The sequence below is a fragment of the Lissotriton helveticus genome, chromosome 3_1 (assembly GCF_964261635.1).
Source record: "Lissotriton helveticus chromosome 3_1, aLisHel1.1, whole genome shotgun sequence".
Classification (NCBI taxonomy): Eukaryota; Metazoa; Chordata; class Amphibia; order Caudata; family Salamandridae; genus Lissotriton; species Lissotriton helveticus.
The window spans coordinates 918,925,803-918,948,273 of record NC_136061.1 but is presented as its reverse complement, the minus strand read 5'-3'; positions in this window follow the sequence as shown (position 1 = coordinate 918,948,273).

Below are 22,471 nucleotides of genomic sequence, written 5' to 3'. Positions count from 1 at the left end.
TCCTTTAGTTCAGGATCAGTACTAATGCTGTTTAAGCACACACCTGCAACACCATCCCTTAATACAGTGTTAATGGTCTAGTGGACCAAGGGGCACTAGGCTCATGTCCAATTTCTCATTCCGGGCTAGGTTTTTGGAAAGTGCACTTTCTATTGTAGTACATGACTTTATCAATGACCAGCATTCATTCTTCATGATTGTTAGATGGACTTCCAGCCTCTGGAGGAAAACAAACTTCCTTTTGTGACAATAGATTATGATTAAATGCTTATTTGGTGAGATCAAACACTCCTCTGTCTTGTTCCAATAAGTACAAAGACCCTCTGCAACTGTTGTATGATGCATTTTGCTGGTTGAACAGATAGCTGCCATGCCAAGGTGTTTGTTAGTATCCACGTCTATATTGTATGGCCATATGTATCTTAATTAGTCTTGGGAATGGGTAAATAGAAACACCCTTATTTATTTTGCAGAACAATTCCGTCTTTTTATGATTGAAGGATGGAGATTGATGTTATTGAATGCGTGGAGTAATGTAATAGATTTGTTGCCTTCAACACCATCGACCATGTGCGTCATTCACTTCCACTTCCTAATGCAGGCGGCATCAAAGGACTACAACCAAATAGCATCTTTTGTGCCTGAACAAGCATAATCAGAAGGGGCACCACCCTTTAATTTTCAGGCAAACCATCCAGCTTGTGATGAACCTCAGTGTCCAGCACCATCATATTCCTTTTCAATGAGTGACTGCCTTATCTGACGAGGATGATAATGCATAATCATGATTTCTGGTTCTACAATTACTCAGATAACATCCTCCACGTTCTTTACACACTGAACAAGCAATCATCGAACACCCTCTGCCTTAAAGAAGCATTCTTATTTATCTTTATTATGGGGATTTATAAAAACATAAACCTACCCCCGAGAGGGAGGGCAGCAGAGCACTGTGCCTAGACACAGGGAACATGGTGATCATGGGAGGACAGAGACGTGAAGGTATGCTTAGAAAGAGACTTAAGGACAGTAAACAGCTAAACATCTAGAAGCAACGCAGCATTACAGTGGATTGAAGTGGGCAAGGAAAGTGATGCTGCTTGCCTCACTAGTTAAGGAAGGGAAATCCATGTGGGGCAGATGAAAGGTACCACAGGGGACTAGCAGTGAGATGATCTGAGAGCCCATAGAAATATGTATGTGATAATGAATTACCAGGCTGCGCACTGTATGCACTGGGATAGAACAAGCAAATGTTTATTGAGCCCAAGGGCCGTTCAGCTGAGGTACTGCTTGGACTCAAGAAGCTATCTCCGAATGCATAAACATACAGAGCACTCTTCAAAACCCTATAACATAACATAACATAGCATAATAACATAACATAGAATAGCATAACATAATATAACATAACATAACATGACATAGCATTACATAACATAAGATAGCCTAGCATAACATAACATTACATAATATAACATAACATGGCATAGCATGGCATAACATAACCAAGAAAAAAGGGAAGAACCCTATATTCTAATAACCGGGACGGGGTGGCAGCAGGAAAAAACAAATCCCTGGAAAAAGTTTATCTAGATCATGTGTTGATCGAGATAAACTTTTTCCAGGGACTTGTTTCTTCCTGCTCCCATAACATAACAACATAACAACATTACAACATAATTTACCAACACAGCATATCAGTGAAATATAGCGTAACACAACCAAACATTACACAACATACGGTAGAGGTACAGTAAAGCACAACCTAACATAGCATATAGTGTAAAATAATATAATAAATATCACAGAACATAGTATAACATAATTATCACAGTTAAACATAGATTAACAGCATAGTGTGATAGAAGTCCATGCAGGCCGTTGTTTTGCTTCATCGTTCTGTTGCTTAATCCCTAGACCACAATACCCCCCTTGATCTCGCACCCGACATTTTCCTAGCATTGGCTCTTAGGTACAAAATATGGGGTAGCATTGTGCGGGTTAATAAATAGTAAGGTATTGCCACGAGCTTTCTCATTTGTATTCTGAAATATCCCATAAACAATACAGTTAATTGCGCTTTTTTATCTGATGGCTGTTTCCTTAGAAATAGTTCGAATAGTTAGAATGCAAAATAAGCAGAGACAGAAACAAAATCAGAAGGGCCAACAACATTGACAGTGCACAGTTATATCTCTCTAGTTACTATCATTTTAAATTAGTACGTGTTCGAAAACAGCTACAGGTTTGTACCACAATAGTTCTATTAAACAGGAATCCTGCCTGTGCCTCTTCATGGTTCATTTAGCATTAAAGAAAACAAGAGATACATTTACACTGATGTAGCTTCAAGAAGGAATATCAAAGAAGGGTGAATGATAATAAAAGATGAAATTACAGCTGAACGCGGTACGTGTGACTTAATGTGAAGGCTGTGTGTATTTGACCAAGTTTAACTGCTTGGTTGATTATTAATAAGAATTCGGCAATTGGGACAGTTTTTAAGTTGATTCAAGAATTTAACACATGGCTTGGGGTTGGAATTGCATGCACCAATCACGAGCTCACATAACTTCAGCTTCAGCATACAGTTTGCTCTTTAGAGCAGAACAAGTGTTAAATACTCCTGCAGAAGGTATGCAAGGGAGGCACTGAGACCAGCCCAGGGATCTGCACTTCAGGAGTGAGTGGGAACAGCATCGATGATGTATATGCTGATGACAGACGTGCCTGATCCGGGAACACCTGCAAGCACGCGGTGTGTACATTTCACCAGGTGGAGCTGGAAGCCTATGGGTGACCCCTCCTGAGAAGGCACAGGTGTAGAACGCGGTTCTTATTGTCCTGCTGCGGAGAGACACAATTCTTTCAGCACTCCAACACCACCAGCAATGAGGATACAGAAACAGTGTTGTTACAACAGGGTTTGAATTGATGGGCCAAATATAACAAACTGTTTGCCATGTCTGGTGTCTTAGCGGAGTAATGCGTCCACTTTAGGGGCATGTATTTCAACCTCATGGCACAACTCTCAGCAAGTAGGATACAGAAACAGAGGGAATGATTAGGATGACAGTGAGTCCAACATCTGCCCCTGCAGTCCACCTGCCGTATTACTATGCGTTGGGCAGAGGCATCGGGCAGAGCGACTGTCCGCTGCGCTTCCAATGGGCTCCGTCGGAAAGACAGCATAATCCGCCGTCGGGATTATGATGTTGATTTCCGACAGCCATTCCATGTCAGCCTGTCCAACATAGAAAGGCTGTTGGAAAGCGATATTGCGGGCCCCTAGCTGGGCCAACTTCCCTCCTGGTCCTCCACTGTGGGTCCTGGGGTGGCCGTAAACACCCCTGCACCATGTGGCAGGCACTGTGAGGTCCCTGCCACACGGTGCAGGGATGTTTCAAACATCTATTTCACTGTGGCATCTTGTGCTGTGGGCCTTTTCCACCTGCCGCACAAGCTGCCATAATGAAATGGATGTTTGTGATGTTGGAACCGCTGACCTATGGTGGGGTGGTTCCAGGCCAATACGGTGTCAGCCTGGCATCATAATAAGCCCCAGAGTGGTTGCAACAGGGTTTGAATTGACGGGCCAAATATAATAAACAGTTTGTTGGTTCTGGTGGCTTAGTGGACTAATGCATCCCCCCTTAGGGGCCTGTAGTTTGACCTCATTGTCACAGGTTCAAATGGATGTACGGCATTACGACGCGTACTTTTACAACGCGTGCCGTTACAATGTGGTTTTTTCAACGTAAGTCGTTACCACGACTTGCGTTGGAGGGGGTGCGGACTTAGGAATTTTTTAATTTACTATTCCAACACCAGCCTACGTACAGTAGGGAAGGTGTTGGATAGTAAATTAAAAAATTCCTTGTCCTGCAGCGCCCTCCAGCGCAAGTCGTGGTAACGACTTGCGTTGAAAAGACCGCGTTGTAACGGCACGGCGGTGTAACAGCCGCGTCGTAAAGGCTGTTCACCGGTTCAAATACCAGCAGTCCACTCAGCCTTTCATCCTTCTGAAATCGAAAATATATGTTTTGTATATGCAAAACCTGTGATTTGTAAAATTCCAATGTTTACGAGAACAAAATAGAAACTGTCTTTCCAACTTGCAAAGTACACTTTGCGACTCATTGCAAATCAGAAGATGGAGGGAGGGCGGAAAGGGGCATTGCCATTTTCCTTCTGATTTCCGATTAACTGTATCAATGCTGTGCCATCACACCAGAAGGTGCACACCATTGATGCACAAGTGACCAGTCAAAGTAGGCGGAATTGAGTTACAATGTGGGAGTAGCCTATTACTGAAAGTTTCAAATCTGCGAATCACGGTTGAGTGCATCGTGAAGGGCAGGCAGTGGGCCAAGAGACCACTAACTGCTCCACACAATGCCATTTACATTTTGATGCCCATAAATGGAGAAGGGCCTGGAATTATGATAATTTAGGACTATATGTATGCAGCATTTTTGAGGTCGCAAATCATTTGCAACTGCAATAATGTTCTCTGGGATGTACAAAGTCCAAATTGCGATTCAGTAACTTGTTACCGTATCACATTTTGGGCTTTGCAATTCAGTGTTAGGAAGAAGCATGTTGAGGGCATCCCTTCCTAGTGCCAAATTGAAATGGTTTGTATGAATGTCTTGTGACTGAAATGCAGTTCCAAAGCATGGTGGTAACCCATTCGCAAATGGAAAGGGGCCCCAAAAATACCCCTTCCCCTTTGAGAATGGTTGGAAAAATATTTTTTAAGGAAAATCAATCAATCAATCAATGACACTTGTAGAGCGCGCTACATACCCGTAGGGTCTCAAGGCGCTGGGGGGGGGGGGGGGGGGGGGTGCCGCTACTGCTCGAACAGCCAGGTCTTCAGCTTCTTCCTGAAGGAGAGGTGGTCTTGGGTCAGGCGCAGGTCGGGGGGGAGGGAGTTCCAGGTCTTGGCGGCCAGGTAGGAGAAGGACCTTCCTCCTGTAGTCGCTCTTCGGATGCGGGGGACGGCGGCGAGGGCGTGGTTGGCTGAGCGGAGGTGGCGTTAGGGAGCGTAGAAGTTGACTCGGCTGTTGAGGTAACTCGGGCCTCGGTCGTGTAGAGCTTTGTGTGCGTGGGTGAGGAGGCGGAAGGTGATTCTTTTGTTGACGGGGAGCCAGTGAAGGTCTCTCAGGGGTCCGGAGATGTGGCTGGTTCGTGGGATGTCGAGGATGAGTCTGGCTGAGGCGTTCTGGATCCGCTGGAGTCTCTTCTGGAGCTTGGCGGTGGTACCGGCGTAGAGGGCGTTGCCGTAGTCCAGACGGCTGGTGACGAGGGCCTGGGTGACGGTCTTCCTGGTCTCGGTGGGGATCCACCAGAAGATCTTCCGTAGCATGCGTAGGATGTTGAAGCACGTCGAGGAGACTTTGTTAACTTGCCTGGTCATGGAGAGGGAGGAGTCCAGGATGAAGCCCAGGTTGCGTGCGTGGTCTGTCGGTTTGGGTGCGGTGCCCAGGGCGGGAGGCCACCAGGAGTCGTCCCAGGCGGAGGGTGAGGAGCCCAGGATGAGGATCTCCGTCTTGTCCGAGTTCAGTTTCAGGCGGCTGATCGTCATCCACTCGGCTACCTCTTTCATCCCGTCGTGCAGGTTGGCTCTGGCGGCGGCGGGGTCGTTGGTCAGGGAGAGGATCAGCTGGGTGTCGTCGGCGTAGGAGATTATGCTGAGGTTGTGTTTGCGTACGATGGCCGCGAGGGGGCTCATGTAGACGTTGAAGAGGGTGGGACTCAGAGATGATCCTTGGGGGACGCCGCAGATGACTTCGGAGGCCTCTGACTTGTACGGTGGGCTGTGTTTAAAAAAAAAAATATTGATTTTTTTAAAGCAATCACAGACATGTTAGTCTGCAGATCCAGGGGGCCACAATCCGTGTCATGGCAGCGAATTGAAGTGGGTCACAGATTGCAACCTACCACATTATTATTTATGAGGGAGATCTATTTGATACCCACTGCGAATTGCCAATGAAACTCAAATGAGTGACTTTCATGCATTAGGAATAGCGATTTCCTTATTGCGATTCGCAAAAAATCGCAATTTGTCAATCCAGTGTTCCTAACTTTCGCACATCTAGCCCCTAGTACCTCTGCAAATGTGAACGCAGGGATGAAGGTATCCTTTTCCTTCCCAGCCTCCTCCATCTCTGCATCTGCAGCCAATCGCAATGAGTTCCCAAAAGAGTCCTGTCTCATGCGGATTAAAAGGTTCGACTTTTTGGACTTTTTACATATCGTGGATTATCACTGCTGCTGATTGATTTATACATCATTTGCTGTCCAAACCCGAGGTTAGGTCGCACAGCAGGTTCAGTGCAATAACAGCGACTGCTCAGTGTCCTCGCATTTGTACTCCAGACTCATAGCCGCAAATACTCACTTTTGTTAGTTTGGATTTGGAATCTTCTGCACCTTGGTGCTAATGTGCTAAGATATAGTTAGGAAGAAATTCAATTTCTAGAAACTAATCGACGACATGGCATCACTTATTTTACTGAAAGGAAAACCAGGAAATTGACTTCCTGTGGAAACAATTTAGGACCAATAAAGGGTTTTTGAATATATTGCATCGTAAATATTTGGTCTCTCAAGATATTAGAATTTGACGTTTCATCCAGGGCCTGATTACAAGTGAAGGTGTTTTTTATCGCACCTCATAAGTAACAATACCCCCGGAAGCGTTATTTATCTAGAGCAACAAATAGCACCTATTACGAGTTTTCGGGAATATACTGTTGAATTTGGTATTTAACACACCAATATTTGCATGCTATGGTATTTAGCGTACACATTTCTCCTGTTAAATTTCAGCTGGTTTGAGCTGCTGACATTAACCAACAGTTGAAATGCGTTATAATCCCGATAATTATAGCGTGTGTTAAATCAAACTATATACATACAGGGACTTACGCGGGGTCGTAAAAACAACCATCCACTTGTAATCACGCCCCAAGTGTAAAAATACAACTCCCTACCCTCATCCCCCATTTCGCTAGGGGAAATTGATTTTCTCACACCACTCTTACTAGTGCTAGGGCTGTGCTTTTTCCCCGCCATGCATAGCGCTAGAAATCCTCACAAGAACTACCTACAGGCTTCTACCTGCACAAGCAATCTCACAAGAACTACAGGCTTATACGAGTAGAAATTATGCATGAGGAAAGAAATGGAGTCCAAAAGGCTTGTGAGATAGAATCACAAAATATGTCCATCCAGTTTGTGTAGGTTCCACACTGAATGGTGCTTGCAGCTGCTGAAAACTTCTGGTTTCACAGTTCTTGTGAAACATTTCCGATATAGTTGCCCGTGAGAAAAAATATTTGTGGTTGGCAAACGTATAAAGGAAATGGCAAAGTATGCAAGCTAAGGTTAGCCAAATAATCGGGAGAATATACTCACGTGATAAAAATTACACACAAGCTAAATTACACCCATTCACATGAAAAAAGCACCAAGATGGAAGAAATACCTACACAAAAATAAATGCATTTCATAAATAAATATTGTAAAATGTCACCACTGGAGCAATTAAGTAACTAATAAAAAGGGCAGGCGGACATCTGGCTGATTAAAATATGGTTCAGGTTTATTTAAAACACATTTGTCCACTCAGGCCTTTGCTGCATCAGCAACACAGCCACTTAGCTAAGATGACATACATTGAGGCAATTAACAATGTAACCTGCTACAAAACTATAACATTATCCCATGGCTATGGTTAATAGTAAGTGAGACAATTAGAAATATGGCTATCCTAAAAATAAGATAATTTGGTCCACAAGTCCCTTGCCCTGAACGGGAATGCTTTTTGCAGATGACGATATTTTGCTTGGGGAACAAATGCTGTCACTCACACACTAGGGAATCAATGGTTGAAGTCTGCTGGCGCACTGCTCCATGCTGCATAGTGTGGTGGGTGTATCAAAATGTGCTGTGGCGGCTCACGGAGGTAACGCTGTGGGGTGGTGAGGAGGGGTGGGGGAGGGGCTGAGTGGGGGGTAGTTGAGTTTGACATACGACAGTAGGTATTTATTTATTTACGTTCACCTTTGCCGTCGTATGTCGGACTCCACTACCCCCCCACCCAGCCCCTACCCCACCCCGCCTCACCGCCCCACAGGTGTACCTCTGCGAGCCACAACTGATAAATATGAATGACACAACAACAGACCAATGTATCAAGACGGTTGACTGAAAAAAAAAACTGTATGCATACAAATGTATGTATGTATTTTTTAATGATATTTTTGGCCAAAATGGTCTTGGCGAATGCAGACCTAAAATGGTATTTAAGGATTTGAGTCCTTACACATCAGGGAATTTCACAAACTATCCACTCACAACAGGGCTATCTAACATGCTTTCAGATAGACCCCTGGCAGATTTCCAAGGTAACCGCTGTCTGTATATGATTTACCTTTAGATCAGTTACATGTAAAAAAAATCACAAGAGAAGGATCAGAAAATCTGGTCTGTCTCAGGTCTTCTTGGGCTTACATAGGACATCAGTGACTATCAAGCGTATCCTATCAGTGAATGAAAGTGTATGCTAATTCTCATAATAAGAGAAATGTATGTAAAAAAAAAACCTTGGAATTTAGGAGTAAGCCACAAGTAAGCAAGTGCAAACTTTTTTGTGATTCGGGTTCAATGTGAATAATCGAAGAAGACATGACTCTTGGAGGTCAATTTTCTGCAGTTATTGAGTTCAAGAATGTAAAGTCTTCAGAATTTTAAATAGATTTTCAAAAGTCTCTATGTATAAAGAAACTGGTCAGAGAGAAAGAGAGGTGGAAGGGCTACAAGCTGTCCAGTGGCTTTCACCGAATTTTAACATCTAGGATACTATCTAACACAAAACGAATATCTTGTATAAGTAGGCACAGTTAGCAATGTTCCCAAATCGGCAGGTTTCGGGAAGTTTTCCAAAAATGGCTTTATCTTAGGGATTTCCAGAAAGGTAATAATGTTTTTGAGAAACATGACAACTGAAAACGCCTGCACAAAGTAGTTTTTTCATGACAAAGAAACTTAAAATGACAATACATTTCCATTGGGAGGGCACCCACCATTTCTTTTCGCACTGGCGGTACAACCCCTGACAGAGGGGATTAGGAGGGACAGCCTAGTAAAAGGATTCCAATGGGGAGACACCTTCAAAAACCTAGTATCCTTATACGCTGACAACATGTTGCTCTTCCTCCGTTAGTGACTATTCTTGACTTGTACGGGGAGGCCCCTGGCCTGAGGGTGAACTGAAACTTGTCAAACCTGGTACAAATTAGGAGAGATAAAATAATGCACGAGGAGGGTGACATTTAATTAAGTATTTGGAGATACATGTTTCTTCTAATTACAAAATCTGTTGGAACCCCACCATCACTACCATATTAAACAGTTTTCAGAGGAATCTCGGGAATTGGGACAATCCTACAATCTCTGCATTGGGCCCATTTGCACTATTCAAAATGATCTCACTCTAAAACTCCTCGACATAGTACAGAATGATGCCTATGAAACCCAGATAGCTTCTTTATGACCATTGAAGAAGCAGCAGCAAATTTCTTTTCATGGAATGTCCTGAGAAGTTCCTGGAATAAGTGTATCCAATGGGCCATACTACAGTGGCCTGGGCATGGCCGACAAGCTTATACACTATTGGACGGATCAACTGCCAGTAAAAAAGGACTGGCTCTTCGGGCCTACAGATAATGCAGTGTACCATCTAGATCATTACTTTTTTTAGAACCCTGAACTACTAGATGTGCTCCATGGTCTGTGGATTCCTGACACCTACCCCTCACCCAGTAGAATAGTGGAACATTACTGGAATGAGGCCACCAAAAAGAAGGTGATAGATGGAATGCTTGAAAAAATCACAGCCACTGGCAATCCATTGGTTTCTGCCCACCCTGCCACCATAGTTTGGAGCCATTCGTATGCAAGTTAGATTTGAACCTGATTCATTTGGAGTAGTCCAGCCTGAACCCTGAAACCTCCTGAGGCAAAATAGCCGGGAGATCGAGATTTTAACTTTTAAAAACTTTGCTGCTATTGTGATTTTTTGTGTAACTCTGATCTCTTCTGTTTTAATAACTTGCCTTACCTGGCTGCACAAATCCCGCCCTGTCATTCCACCGCTCAGCTGCCCTGCGCTGACAGCGGGTCTCGCCCAAACATTCACGGCGCCATTGCCGGAGTGCGACTAGGCCACGCCCCCTTGGAGGCCACGCCCCCTACCGAGTAGGTATAAAAGCTGATCACTAGCGATACCTTCCAGAACCCTGAAACCTCCTGAGGCAAAATAGCCGGGAGATCGAGATTTTAACTTTTAAAAACTTTGCTGCAATTGTGATTTTTTGTGTAACTTTGATCTCTTCTGTTTTAATAACTTGCCTTACCTGGCCGCACAAATCCCGCCCTGTCATTCCACCGCTCAGCTGCCCTGCGCTGACAGCGGGTCTCGCCCAAACATTCACGGCGCCATTGCCGGCCTGCGACTAGGCCACGCCCCCTGGGAGGCCACGCCCCCTACCGAGTAGGTATAAAAGCTGATCACTAGCGATACCTTCCAGAACCCTGAAACCTCCTGAGGCAAAATAGCCGGGAGATCGAGATTTTAACTTTTAAAAACTTTGCTGCAATTGTGATTTTTTGTGTAACTTTGATCTCTTCTGTTTTAATAACTTGCCTTACCTGGCTGCACAAATCCCGCCCTGTCATTCCACCGCTCAGCTGCCCTGCGCTGACAGCGGGTCTCGTCCAAACATTCACGGCGCCATTGCCGGCGTGCGACTAGGCCACGCCCCCTTGGAGGCCACGCCCCCTACCGAGTAGGTATAAAAGCTGATCACTAGCGATACCTTCCAGAACCCTGAAACCTCCTGAGGCAAAATAGCCGGGAGATCGAGATTTTAACTTTTAAAAACTTTGCTGCTATTGTGATTTTTTGTGTAACTTTGATCTCTTCTGTTTTAATAACTTGCCTTACCTGGCTGCACAAATCCCGCCCTGTCATTCCACCGCTCAGCTGCCCTGCGCTGACAGCGGGTCTCGCCCAAACATTCACGGCGCCATTGCCGGCGTGCGACTAGGCCACGCCCCCTTGGAGGCCACGCCCCCTACCGAGTAGGTATAAAAGCTGATCACTAGCGATACCTTCCAGAACCCTGAAACCTCCTGAGGCAAAATAGCCCGGAGATCGAGATTTTACCTTTTAAAAACTTTGCTGCTATTGTGATTTTTTGTGTAACTTTGATCTCTTCTGTTTTAATAACTTGCCTTACCTGGCTGCACAAATCCCGCCCTGTCATTCCACCGCTCAGCTGCCCTGCGCTGACAGCGGGTCTCGCCCAAACATTCACGGCACCATTGCCGGCGTGCGACTAGGCCACGCCCCCTTGGAGGCCACGCCCCCTACCGAGTAGGTATAAAAGCTGATCACTAGCGATACCTTCCAGAACCCTGAAACCTCCTGAGGCAAAATAGCCCGGAGATCGAGATTTTACCTTTTAAAAACTTTGCTGCTATTGTGATTTTTTGTGTAACTTTGATCTCTTCTGTTTTAATAACTTGCCTTACCTGGCTGCACAAATCCCGCCCTGTCATTCCACCGCTCAGCTGCCCTGCGCTGACAGCGGGTCTCGCCCAAACATTCACGGCGCCATTGCCGGCGTGCGACTAGGCCACGCCCCCTTGGAGGCCACGCCCCCTACCGAGTAGGTATAAAAGCTGATCACTAGCGATACCTTCCAGAACCCTGAAACCTCCTGAGGCAAAATAGCCCGGAGATCGAGATTTTACCTTTTAAAAACTTTGCTGCTATTGTGATTTTTTGTGTAACTTTGATCTCTTCTGTTTTAATAACTTGCCTTACCTGGCTGCACAAATCCCGCCCTGTCATTCCACCGCTCAGCTGCCCTGCGCTGACAGCGGGTCTCGCCCAAACATTCACGGCGCCATTGCCGGCGTGCGACTAGGCCACGTCCCCTTGGAGGCCACGCCCCCTACCTGCTCAAAAATATGTGTCACTTCCGTACGCGCAGCGGACGGGCGCAGCGGGCGCGCCGTTTGCGCGCCGAAGGCGCGCCTAAGGCAAGCCCGTCTGCGCCCGTCCGCGCCTGGACCGTGCCCAGGGCCAGTCCCCCTGCCCGTCCTGCTGCCTCTACCCGCACTAGCTGGACCAAATCCCAATTACTCCTGTTAAACCCCACTACCTGTTCTACGACTACACGCTGTAGCCCCGATTACTTAGAGGATTCTCCTTTCTACTGCCCTCATTGCAACTACACGCTCCCACCCTGTAGCCTCCGTCCCCTTCCCCGATCTCGCAGGCCTAACCACCTGTCTCACCCCCTGACGCTGAAAGCTGGCCTGATAAATTGCAGGTCATTACCCCGCCATGCCAACGAGATCTGGACGTCTATCATCTCTGAGGATTGGGACATCCTATTTCTCACCGAGTCTTGGATTACCGACTCCTCTACCCCTGATATTCACCTGGCCACGCCGCCAGGCTACACCATTAAGGGCATCAATCGAGCTGGCGGCAAAACAGGAGGTGGACTAGCCATCATACTCAGATCCCACCTGCATCTGATTACCACCAAACTGACAAGTATCGGGATCATAGAAGCTATGTACTTCTCTGTTTCGGACTCCGCGGCAGTAATACTGGCAGGTATACTTGTTTACAATCCCCCTACCGCTTCCACTCTTTCTCTTACTGCACTTACTCACCAGGTGGCCGATCTCTCCCTTAAACACCAACACTTTTTGGTGCTGGGTGACTTCAACCTTCACGTGGATAACTCTCTATGTCCAAAAGCGAGTAACCTGACAGAAACTATGCAGGGTCTGAATTTACTTCAACTAGTCAAGGGCCCTACTCACAGAGCTGGACACACCCTTGATCTAATTTTTGCCAACTTCCCCAATATCACAGTCCTATCCTCCCTCCCTCTCACCTGGTCTGACCATTTTCTTATCCCTTTCGATCTCACAGTGGGCTCGATACCTGCCCCTTCGGTACCCAGGAAAGAACCGGGGAGAAAGTGGCATAAGGTCACCTGTGCCACCTTAGACCCTCTATTCCACTTTGTCCCGGACCCCCTTTCCACTGACATTGACGGAAATGTGTCCAGGCTCAATACTTCACTTATACAAGCCATTGACTCCATCGCCCCCCTTAAATCCATCTCCTCCACCAGGTCCCGCCCCTCGGCGCCTTGGTTCTCTACCACCCTCCGTGAGGAAAAGAGTAGATGTAAAGTACTCGAACGCAAGTGGAGGCAGAACTACGACCCTGAAGCCAAAGCCACTTAGAAATCCGCCTTGAAAAATTTCCTCAAAAATAAAAAATCAACCATGAGAGATCACTTCTCACTACAAATCGCCAATGCTAAAAACTCTTCTAAGACCCTTTTCACCATTGTCAAAAATGTTATCAATCCCCCCGCCAGGGCCCCCCAGCACTCTGCTAGCCAGGCATTATGTGATGGACTCTCAGACTACTTCCTGGAAAAAATAAATAAACTCTCTGCCTCATTCCCCGATGGGTTACCCCCCCAGTCCCCCAACACTAGACCCCCTAGACCCGCCTCTCTACAGTCCTTCAACAAACTGACTCTGGAGACTGCACTCAGGCTATTCACTCTATGCAGATCTGGTGCCCCCTCCGACCCTATCCCTGCCAAACTCATGGGTGAGTTAGCTCCCTTATTGGCCGATTCCTTTCTCTCCATTTGGAATGCCTCCCTTCATCACGGCTTCTTCCCTACGTCATGGAAGGAAGCAATGGTGGTCCCTATCCTGAAAAAACCCGACGCCGACCCATCCATATTTGCTAATTACCGTCCCATCTCCCTTCTCCCCAAACCCGCTAAAATCCTGGAAAAAGCCGTGCAACTACAACTAACGGAGTTTTTGGAGAACAACTCCCTGCTGCACGACTCCCAATCCGGATTTTGTGCGGGTTTCAGCACGGAGACGGCTCTTCTGGAGGTGGCTGAGACCATCCGTGAATGTGTGGATAGGGGCGAGGAGGCCATGCTTGTCCTCCTCGACCTATCCGCCGCCTTTGATACGGTCTCTCACTCTATCCTCCTAGACCGTCTCAAGCTGGTCGGCATCGGTGGCACCCCTTTTGCCTGGATTGAATCCTTCCTCACTGGAAGAAGTCAGAGGGTGCGGCTCAGGCCTTTTAAATCAGAGGATAAGCCCCTGCTGTGTGGCGTGCAGCAGGGTTCTGCCCTCAGCCCTCTGTTTTTCAACGTCTACCTCGCTCCCCTGGCCGCCGTGGTGGAATCCTGTGGAGTCAGGGTGGTCTCCTATGCTGACGATACTCAGCTTATATTCTCCTTCAGCGACCACTCGGACTCCACATTTGCCAACTTCCGCCAATGTCTCGACGGCATCCGCGTCTGGATGACTAACAATCATCTAAGACTCAATGCGGATAAGACAGAGGTGCTGTTTTTTAACCAGAAAAACCCTATCCACTCCTCACGGTGGTGGCCCACTGCACTTGACCCCGCTCCCTCCCCTGTCCATGCAGCCCGCAACCTTGGCTATCAGTTTGACGACTCTCTCTCATGCAAATCCCAAGTCAACAAGGTCACCTCTGCCTGCTTCATGAAGCTACGAATGATCAGGAAGATACTTCCCTACCTCCCATTGGACGCCCGCCGAACAGTCACCCAGTCCCTCATAACGTCCCACCTGGACTACGCTAACAGCTTATAGGCTAGCGCTCCCCAGTATCTGATCGATCGTCTCCAGATCGTTCAGAACGCGGCGGCCAGACTGATCGGAAACATCCCCTACCGCCAGTCAGTCACCGCTTACCGTAAGGAGCTCCACTGGCTCCCCATTGCTAGCCGCATTCAGTTTAAGATCCTCACCCTCGCTTTCCGAGCTATCAACGACCTTGGGCCCAACTATCTGAAAAAGCGAGTGTCCATATCTCACTCCATTAGATCCTTGAGATCTAACAACCTACGCCTTCTGGTCTCTCCTCGCTTCCGACGCGCCAGAATGGGCGGCAGAGGGTTCGGCGTTATCGCTGCTAAACTGTGGAACCGTCTCCCTATCGATCTAAGGTTCTGTCCTTCTGAACCCATTTTCCGTGCCAGGTTAAAAACCTGGCTGTTCTCCGGACTCTGATTTCCATTTTTTGCTTCCTTCCTTTCTTCTGCCCTTGAGGCTCTGGTTCTAGCGCCGGGACACCCCTTAGGGGGTAGCTGTGCGCTCTATAAACTACAAAAAAAAAAAAAACTGCCAGGCCAGGTCCTCCCTGAACCGGAACACCGAAGCAACGCAGGACCAGTCTCGTCCCCAGTGCTTTAAATGGAAAAAAATAAGTGCAGGTACTCACCAAATTGATTTGTGGACTAGGGGTGGGTTTGGGGGCGGGGCGGTGGGCGGTGCTAAGGGGCGTGTCCAGGAGCACATATTTAATTTTACTGAGATTTTCTTTGTGTGCAAATGTGCATAATGATGCAGAAGCCTGCCTTTTTTCTTCATTATCACTTGTGCACTTATGCACAATGAAGCTTGAGAAAATAGTCTTGCTTTAAAATAGTGAACCTGATTATCACATTGTCAACATTTGATAATGGAGGAACGGGCTTCATTGATTGCTTATTTGAATTTACTCTCGGAATCCACTCTTCTTCTGGCAACGACCCATTTTCAACAGTCAAATGCATTCACTACTTCTGCTTTTAAAAATCGTTACATTCGCTGGCCTCGCATTACAAAACCTTGATTCCCATCCTCTCTGCCTCAGTGTCTCTGTCACCACCTCTTCACTGCAACCTTGCTCCAGACAAGTGTTGGCATTCTCTGATGTACCAGCACGTCACTTTGGGGGATTCTTCCAGCTATCAGCAGAGTAAAGATGCAGGGGCCATTAGAACAACAAAGCCTCGTTAGCAAATCAATGGTCTTTAAAAGACCTGTGAAGTACTCGGGAGCAGGGGTGTGTGTGCCCAGGCAGCTGTCTCAGCCCGGGCTAACACACACTACGGGGGAGGGGGAGGGGGAGGGGATGGGGGCGGGCCGACCTTTTGATTCCAATGGGTCTGCTTCCTAATTAGCACAGTGCAAGTTATCACTCGTTGTCACTGTGTTGCTGTTCAGCACCTAACCATTTCCTTTCTGCGTTGCTTGCTGCCCCTTGAGTACCGGTACTCTGTTTGGCCACGGAGAAGTTCCGGTACTCAAAGGCAGAAAATTCAGAAGTGCCGGTACTTAGTACCGGTGAGTACCGGCCCATTTAAAGCACTGCTCGTCCCTTTAAAGGCTAATCATCCAAGTACAGTTTTGTTCCGGTGGCATAGTGTGCATGGGATCCATGTCTGGGCATACCTGTCCATTGTTTTTCACCCACCAAGCTACTATGTCAGCGCACATGACTCTGTGGAATGGGCAGATGCACATATATTGAAAATTTATTTTTACTACTTAATGAAAGGATGTCCAACCAACATTAAAGATAGGAGGTCTCTGGGGGCGTGGCCGAGCGGCACCGAAGATGGCCGCACTCTAACGCGGCTCCTGCGAGGACCTGCCCGAGGCCCCTGACATCCATCCACTATCCTGCAGCCTCACTGTCCCTGAGCGCGGCTCTGGACGTGTAGTGGGCTCCGGTTCCGGGAGGCTGTTTCCCGGGCCCTCTAGGTGGTGTAAAAGTCCCGCGCGGCCCGCCGGCAGTTTTGAGGCCTGTGGCGGCCTGGGCGGCGGGAGAGGCCCTGCTAGTCCCCGGCCTCGAGTTATCCTGTGGCCGGCCACGGGCGTGTAGGGCCGGCGAGAGACGCCAGGTGAGCGGCGGGCCCAGCCGGGCATACAGTGTGCCCAGTGCGGCGCGAACGGCGCTGGAAAGAGTGTGTTCGCCCCCCCAACCCACCCAGGGACTGGAGCGGGAAGCGGGGGTCCCGGGGGCGCTGGGGGTGACAGCGATCTAAAATATATCGGGGCGGCCCCTTGGCAGTGCGAGGAGCGGGGCCCCCTTCCATGGTCCTCCTGGCTTGGGCCCCGGAGTGCGGAGAGGGCCCTCGGTGTGCCTGGAGGGCGACGAAGGCGGCGGGCAGGTGGCGAGGACTACACTAGAGGGCGAGGAGGTGCCCGGACAGAGTGAGGGCCTCCCTGATGCTGCGTGGACCACGTGGACCTTGCGTGGTGACATACCGTTGGCGATTGAGGGGGCATAGAGGTAGCGCCGCGCTCCCACTGAGCGGAGGAGCCCGAGCCTGGAGCTACAGAATTAGGAGAGAGGCGCCCACGCGGTGCTGAGGCTGGCGCAGAAGCTGCTGAGGGGCGAACGGAGCGAGACCAGGGTGAAGACCCGGGAGTGACCTGTCGGGATCTGCAGTATCCCAGGGTGGGATCCAGGCGACGAGGCGCAACAATGGACTGGAGGGAGTCCCCTCCCCGGTATCCACGCACGGCCCAGGTGTTCGCAAGTGTGGTCATGAAGCCCAAAAAATCCACGACGACCCAGACAAATACGATGGACAACTACACTGCCACGGCGGGTGGCGGGGGCGAGGCACAGGCTGGCAACCTGACGAGCGCTCAAGAGCCATCTGTGGCATCGATTATGCAGGCCATACAGACAATGGGAACCACGCTGGAGTCAAAGATATACAAGGTGGCTATAGAAATGACGCTGCTGAGGGCAGACCTGAACAAAACTTCAGAAAAGGCCACCGAAAATGCTGCAGACATTGCGGAACTCCAGAGCACTACTAAACAATTACAGCAGCAGGTTCAGCGGCTCTCACAGCAGCAGAAGGTGGTGGCGGCCCGGCTGGAGGACCAGGAGGGGCGGGCCCGCCGCAATAATATACGCGTGGTGGGTGTTCCGGAGAAGAAGGAAGGGCCGAGTGTGGATCTATTCTTAGAAGACCTCGTCCTCAAGCACTTGCAGCCCAGAAGTCTCTCAAAATTCTTCGCTATCGAACTAGCTCATAGGGCACCGGTCCACCCGCCGCGTCAGGGGGCCCCGCCACGGACGATAATTGCAAGGATTCTCAATTATAGAGATCGTGATGCCATTCTGCAGGCAGCCCGCCAACATGGGGATCTATGTCTGGACAATGCCGTCATCAGGTTCTTCCCCGACTTCACGTTGAAGGTGCAACAGGAGCGGCGGTCCTTTGACGCGGTTAAAAAAGCACTTCGAGAAAAGGGCATCAAATATATGATGTTTTTTCTTGCAAAACTCAAGATCCTAATCGACGGGAAATCATTGTTCTTCACCTCTACAGAAGACGTGCACTCTTGGTTGGAGGAGCGGGGGGGCACGGCAGGCTCAGGATCTTGAGGCAACTGGAGAAACACCATGCCCCCGTTTCCGGCGTCCTCTGCTGGGTCGGCGGAGAGCGGCCGTCAACAACGGAAGACTTCTTTGCCCTCCCGCCGGAATCGGGCTCGAAGCCTGTCGGCCTCGCCGGACATGGGCTGAAGAGGCCAGGACTGGATTGCAGTGCAGCAGTCTTCTGAAGGGCACGTGATGTATATTGACTCCCCTTGTTTTGACTTGCTTTGAGCCGGAGGTGGTACTTGATAATGCAGGGGTTTGAAGGGCTGTTCAGGGGAGGCCCTTCGGAGGTGGGGTACCCACATTGACTCTCCTAACTCTACGTTACAAAGGATGGGAGGTGATCCGGGACATGGTGGGGGCTCGGGAGTGAACTGCTCGCATTTGTACTCCTTAGGGCCCAGTAGGGCAGGCTGAGGCACTTTACAGACCACAAAATGGGGCCGACGGTAGTCCTCAGGCCACAGGGTTGGGTATCAGTGCTCACCCCCCTTGGTTTTTGTTTGTGGGGCTACAGGCGCTCTGCTTGTTGGGGAATGCCCGACCAGGTTGGCGGGCATAGCAGGGTAGCAGGGAGGGGGGTTGGTTCTGGGGGTTGGGGGACGGTGGGGATGGGGGGTTTTCTACTGTTTTGTTCTGTTTTCAATGTCTTTGGTTTGGCTCCAGTGGCACTATTGGCCAGCAAGCGGAGAGAGAGAGAGGTGGAGAGGGTAGGCGCTTACCTTCTCGGATATCAGTAGTACTCATCCACAATGCATACACCACACGCCAGACACATTAGCATATTGTCCTGGAACGTTAACGGCCGCCAGAACAAAATTAAGCGCACCATGGTGCTCCAGTATCTACATAGGCATGCACCAGACATTGTCCTCTTCCAGGAGACACATCTAATGGGCAACCACTGTAAGGCCTTTAATAGATTTGGCTACACAATGCGGGAACACGCTGGCTTTACCACGGGCTCAAGGGGAGTGGGAATCCTCATCCGGAACACCTTACCTCTGGTGCTTGGGAAGCAATGGTTGGACCCCTTAGTACGTTATGCGGCACTCAAAGCTCAATGGGAGGGTAGGTCTATTACTCTCTGCTTCCTATATATCCCACCTAAGCTGCATAGTACCACCCTCCCTGACATCGGGAAGTTGCTACTGGACATGACGCCGGGAATCCTGATTCTAGGGGGTGACATTAATGCCGTCATGGATTGGGAGCTAGACAGATCGCAGGTACTCCCTGCCAGAGGTGGATCTTGTCAATTCCGGGACTTTGTGCGGGCCATGGGTTTGGTTGATCTTTGGAGGGCACATAACCCCATGACTCGGCAGTACACTCACATCTCAGCGGTGCACGGCTCTGGCTCCAGGATCGACTATCTACTAATGCAGGGTGGGAGCATGGACTTGTTCCTGGGTGGGTGTCATAGAGTGAGGGGGATATCTGACCACTCGCCGGTAGAAGTGCACCTGCGCGGTCCGGACCGGATCCGGACGGGTCCCCCCGTCTGGATACCTTTTTATTTAAAGATCAGGAGTTTCAGGAGGTCTTCAGGGAGCGGGTCGACCAATACTTCTTGGACAATGTGGGGTCTGTCGGTTCACTGGGTATAGTATGGGAGGCGTACAAGACGGTGGTTAGGGACTTTGTGCAGGCGGAGGTGGGGAAACACCGTAAAGAGAAAACCGCATTACTTGACTCCCTAGAGCGAGACCTTCAGGCCCTGGGCGAGGCACAGGTTGAATCCCCAGAGCAGGACCGAGATAGGAGGCATAGGCAACGGCTCCTAGAAAAAGAGATTAGGGACGTACTCACTGAGCAGGCGAGATCCCATGCCCTGGCGATACAGAGACGGGTGTACGACTTGGGAGACAAGGCCAACAAAATGATAGCCTGGCTGGAGAGGCGAGACCGGGAACGTAACTGGGTCCCGAGAATTGAACAGGCGGATGGGTTTGTACACGTCACAGGCGAGGATATAGCAGCCGCATTTGCACGATACTATGAGGCACTGTACAAGTCACACACCGCTCGTCAGGAACAGGACTGCAGAGACTTTTTGGCTCCCCTGCATTTACCTACCTTGGACCAGGCTGACAGAGAGAGCCTGGAAGCGCCCATGATGGTGCAGGAAGTTGAGAATGCCATGGGAGACATATAGGCAGGGAAGGCGCCTGGGCCCAATGGGTTCCCGGCAGAAGCATTCGAGTGTGTGTCAGGCCGACTGGCGCCGCACATGCTGAGTATGTTTAACGAAGCTAAGCAAGAGGGGGTACTTCCCAAAGATTTGCGGTCGGCAACTATCGTGGTCATACACAAGGTCGGCAAACCGCAAGAGTTGTGTAGCTCCCATAGGCCCATCTCTTTACTTAACTTCGAGACCAAGGTTCTCGGTAAAATTTTGGCCACCAGGTTAGGGGCAGTAATACAATCGCTGATCCACCCAGACCAGTCTGGCTTTATGCCTCACAGAAGCACTCGTCTCAATTTACGGCGCCCATTTGGGGTTCTGCAGGAGGTGTCTGCGAGGCCCGGAGTACTGGCGGCCTTGCTATCACTAGACGCCAATATGGCCTTTGATAGTTTAGAATAGCACTACCTCCATGCGGTTCTGGAAAAACTGGGCTTTGGAGAGCACTTCCGAGCATGGGTGCAGCTGCTGTATACTGCACCACTGGCAAGAGTCCGGGTTAATGGAGTGCTGTCAAGAGAATTTCGTCTCAGCCGGGGCACGCGTCAGGGCTGCCCCCTCCCACCCACATTGTTCGCACTAGCGCTGGAACCACTGGTGCATTGGGTCCGGACCGATCCCTAAGTGTGGGGTATCGACCTGGGAGGAGCGTTTCTCACTGTACGCTGATGACATCCTCCTGTATGTCCAGAGGCCGGTTGCCTCCATCCAGAGGCTGATGGCAATCATAGGAGAGTTTGGCACTTACTCTGGATACCGCGTAAACTGGAGCAAGTCCCTGGGACATGTCCTAGCGGGGCCGCAACCACGGCTGCCGGCGGAGTGTGGAGATATCCCCTGGAGGGAGGTTTTTAAATATCTGGGAATCTGTATTACACACTCAGATGCGGACACCTACCTGGCAGCCCTATATACTAAAGGTAGGCGCGGCCGACCTCTTCCCCCCCAAACGGCAGCGGTGGTTGCAGTTTGGAAACGAACGACGAAAGTGCTCGGCTGGGAGGCGAAGCTCACGGAGCAGACTCCTTTGTGGGCTGGGTCCTTTCTGCCAGCAGTGGCGAAATTGCAGGACCTGCGTAGATGGAGCCTAATAGGCATCGAGCTGCTGGGGGACATTTGGAAACGGGGAGAGATGGTGAAATTCGCAGATCTACAGGCAGAATATCAGATGGAGAGTGGCGAGTTCCTCCATTACCTCCAGCTTCGGTGTGCTCTGGAGAGAAGTTACCTGAATATGCTCCGCTGGAGGACAGACTACTATTAGATCCCATGATCGACAAAGCGATCTCACTCACCTATGAAAAACTCATTAATAACGTCCCGGACATGCTGGGGTCACTTCGGGAAAAGTGGGAGTCAGATGTGGGGCTGCTGGAGGACGATGACTGGGGGGAGGCCCTGCAGTGCCCCCGGGAGGTGGCGATTCGCGCTAGGTTCCGGCTGGTCCAGCTCCGCATCCTGCACAGGTCATACACCCCGAGAACCACACAGTACCGCATGGGATATGTAGACTCCCGCTTCTGCGTACGGGGGTGCAGGGAGGAAGGGACCTTCTTCCATATTCTGTGGGACTGTGCGAAGATCAGGGCTTACTGGTCCAGCTTGACGGGCATCATGTCGGAGGTGGTGGGAGCAGAGGTCCCGCTGGAGACCCGATGGCATGTGTTGGGGGTTACTAGTGACATCACCTGGCCAAAGGGGTACAAGATTTGGCTAGCCCTGGCGAGTATGATAGCTAAAAGGAACATTTGCGAGGCTGTGGGGTAGCGATCTGTTGCCAACGGTGGAGCAGTGGGAGCGAGACCTAGATTGGTGCCAGCAAGCGGAGAAGGTGATCTACAAAAGTAGAGGTTGCCCCAAAAAATGGGAGAAGATATGGGAGGCCTGGAGGCGCTATAGAGGGGAATTGCTGGATTCGCAGTCGACTG